Genomic DNA, 3600 nt, shown 5'->3' on the forward strand with positions numbered 1-3600 from the left:
TGGCTGAAGAGGAGGATACCTGGAAGGTTCGGTCCTTAAGAAAGGAGCGAAACCATTCCATGGCCACTCCATCAAGACCCAGTGTCCGCAGTTCCCCAGAAGAATACGGAAAGACACCGTGTTGAAGGCAGCGCCGGGATATAAAAGGATGAGTGCCACAGATTCACCCTTATCCAAGCGGTGCCTTAACGTCTCTGTAACCCCTAAGAGGGTGGATTCAGTAGAGTATCCCTCCCAGCTCTGAACCCAGACTGGGAGGGGTGAAGAAATTTCTGGGATTCCACAAAGGGAGACAGTTGGCTATTGACATGCTTCTCCAGAATTTTTGAGAGAATGGGGAGCAGAGAGATGGGTGGAAATTCAAGGGGTTAGAGGGAGCCAGGTTTGTTTTCTTTAGGAGGGGAAGGACCATAGTGTGTTTCCATATTTGAAGGACTATCCCTTCCTTCAGACAGGTGTTAAAGAGATCCATTAGTGCAGATAGTATGGAGGAGTCCAGCTGGTGCAGCAGATGTGGAGGGAGGGGGTCAAGTAGCGAGCCTGACTTGGTGGCATGAAGGATGCAGTTAAAAGATTCAGAGGGGCCCAGGTGTCCAGTTTTAGTGGGGGGCCAGCTGCAAAAGAAGGCCTAGGGTTCTGCATAATATTAGGCAAGCCAGCCTTGTGTAGTTTAGCTCCCTGTGAGCAATTGCTCAGCAGCTGAGAGTGTATATTAACAACTTTGTTAGTAAAAAAGGGAGTGAATTCCTCACATTGATTGTGGGAGATTTCCCATGGTCAGAGAGTTGCTTCACCACCTTAAAAAAGAGTTTTTGCACAGTTTTGGGCCTTTAAAATCTTTTGAGAGTAGAACTCAGCACAAGCAGATTTACAGAGACTGTGGTATGTTTGTAAGTGGTTTTGGCATCTTCGGTATAGGATTTCCTCCAGTGCCTTTCTAAAACCTTACATTGCTTTTTATCATGTTTTAGCATATCGTTAAACCAAGGCACAGGAAGCTGACAAAGACCCGAGCATTTAGCTGAAATCGGGAGACATTTTTCCACAGCTCCCATAAGCCAGTTGGGAACAAGTTCCTGATCAGTGAGGGACATTTTATTGAAGTCAGGTCTAGTGTCGCAAAGTAGCTTGTTAAGAGTTGGGACGTTCATCTTAGACCAGTTCCTGGTTTTGCGTTCCGGGGCCAAATAAGTCAGAGAAAGGGGAGATGCCATTTCCATGGTAAAAGGCACTACAAAATGGTCAGACCAGGATAGAGGGCAAAGGGGGCGCTTTTTAGATCGGGCAACTTGGAAAAAATTGGATCTAGGAAGTGCCCAGCCAGGGCTATTGATATCACTGATTCAGTATGGTGACAGGAGGACAGTAGAGTCTGTTAACGGCTTTGTAGGTATTCAGCCAAAGTGAGTGCTAATGAGTACGATTAGGTAGGGCCGAGCACCTGCCTAGCTGAAACTGGATCATATAATAATATTCAAACGTAAAATAAACATAACTTACCTCTGAGTGTGGGCTGCATGCTATTCAGGATTTGTTTTTAGCATTGTAGACACAAACACAACAAATAATTACTACCTGCGAGTCCCAGAATCTCGATATCAAGCAGGTCCTGCTCCATGTCAAGGATATCCAACCTGCGGTGCATCACCTGCTGGACGGTACACCGAACGTGACTGGTGCACCGCACAAACCGGCGCACCCTCCCCCAGTGCAGCTGACGCTCCCGCAGGGCTTACCCCCTGCCAAGCCTGCCGCCTGCTGCCAGCAGGGAGGGGAGGTGGCGTTGCACACAAAAAACAGTGCTGCCACCTCTACCTCACTGAAGATAGCCTGCACACCTTAGCTGCCCCAGAGTCCGCAGGGTAGGCAGCTGGTCTGGGGCCTGGTACTGCCACTCCACTGTTCTGACATGGCACTGGGTGGGGGGAAAGAAAAACAGGGAAAGGAAGGAAGAAAATAGGAAGGAAGGTAGGACGGAAGGAAGGAAGAAAGGAAGCAAGGAAGGAAAAGTAGTAAAAGTAAAAAAAAAATAAAAAAAAAATGCAAAATACAAAGACACAAAAACACACTAATATAATAAATTTAAAAATGGGGTAGATTAATTAGGAGGGTGGAGGATTGATAGGATTCACAGGGGATTCAAAAATAGGCCCAGCATCATGAACAGAACAATGAAATCAAGCTGGCTGCGCCTATGCGAACTGCGTTTCTCCATTTGTGCACGATTTCCAATGTGAAGATGCAATCCGCATTGTGTTTGACATGAAACGCAATGCGCATGCCGCTGGGAAACTCCACCCGATTGCTGAACTCCGCATAGCACTGCAGAGTTCTCCAGGCACTTTGCAGAGATCTGTGTAGCGTGATTCTGTGAACTCCACCTTGGCCTAGTGTACACAGGCAGCCATGTGACACCACAGCCAGGCACCCTAGGATTTTCAGGCATGAGCAGACTGAGCACACTCCCCAACAAGGCAGGGAAGACTATGCACAATAGTGTCATACTTTGCAGTGGTACTGGGAGGGGCCCTGCATGGGTGATCAGGTGTCTGACCTTGGTAGAACAAAGGAAGCAGAGCCCCCTGTGACAGTCCCAACCCTGCCCTGGGAGAGCCTCAGGGTGATTGTTGTTCAAGTGACCCTCAGACAAGTGCAGAACCGGGAGGATACCTGAGCCGCAAGGTGCATTCAAATTGTCAATGATCAATGTGTCCTGCAATTTACACCCAGTCTTGCTACTAGCTGCGTTCTTCATCAATGCACAAGCCAGGTGATCCACTGCCAAGAGCCACAGGAAACCTTTGCACTGTTTGCCCACCTTCCAGTGCAGGAGTGGTTGGAGGAACTCAGCACCAGCCATCCCCCGCCCGCGCAATGAGACAGCCCATTCCACAGTAATGCTTACCCTCTGGAAGTCAGCCATCACAATATAAAAAAGTGCTTCCAGGCACTCATCCCAGGAGCCCCACCCCACCACCACAGCAGGCAGGCAAGCAAGAGGGTCCCACTGCAGCAGACGAGGAAGCTCCACCACAGGCCCTCCTGGATAGGGCCACATGAGATTTTAAACCCCAGTCTGGCCGCATGGGACCAGTCCACTGGGTGCCTGGCAACAAGGGATAGTTGCCCCACTTGCACATCAGCCATCTGCCATCACCAGGGCTGATGGGGCTTTACCCCTGCACATTGAGAGTCCCCAGCTTAGGCAGCAGTTCCAAGCAATTCCAGAAGACTGGGAGTCACTTTTGCCCTGGTCGGATGCTCTGAGGGGAGAAGAGCCTGGTTCCCCAAAATTGTCAAAGCAAAGTGATAAAAGGAGCCACTGGAGAAAACTCACCCGACTTCCTAGAGCCCTGGCTGGGATCAAAGAGTCAAACGAGCTCTCATTAGGGCTTCCAGGGCAGCCTGGGCATCTGGGTGTCCCATAGTAATGGGAAAGGGGCTATGAGGGGGGCACTCACGGAGCTCAGACCCTGGGCCCGGTGACAGCTACTGAACCCAGGCAAGCCAGGGAGACTTCCCCAGGCCTTCGGTACCCCGTACCAAGCACTTTGTGAGGTAGTGGGCCAGAGAAGAGAGCCCGAGACCAGGGGATTCCAC

General features: G+C 50.2%; 1 pseudogene; it reads right to left on the minus strand.

Moving 5' to 3' along the window:
- Nucleotides 1-2636: 2636 nt before the first annotated feature.
- On the minus strand, nt 2637-2790 carry LOC146810600 (5.8S ribosomal RNA; annotated as a pseudogene).
- Nucleotides 2791-3600: the final 810 nt, after the last annotated feature.

This window comes from Triturus cristatus, chromosome 7, assembly GCF_964204655.1.
Source record: "Triturus cristatus chromosome 7, aTriCri1.1, whole genome shotgun sequence".
In the NCBI taxonomy this organism is placed as follows: Eukaryota; Metazoa; Chordata; class Amphibia; order Caudata; family Salamandridae; genus Triturus; species Triturus cristatus.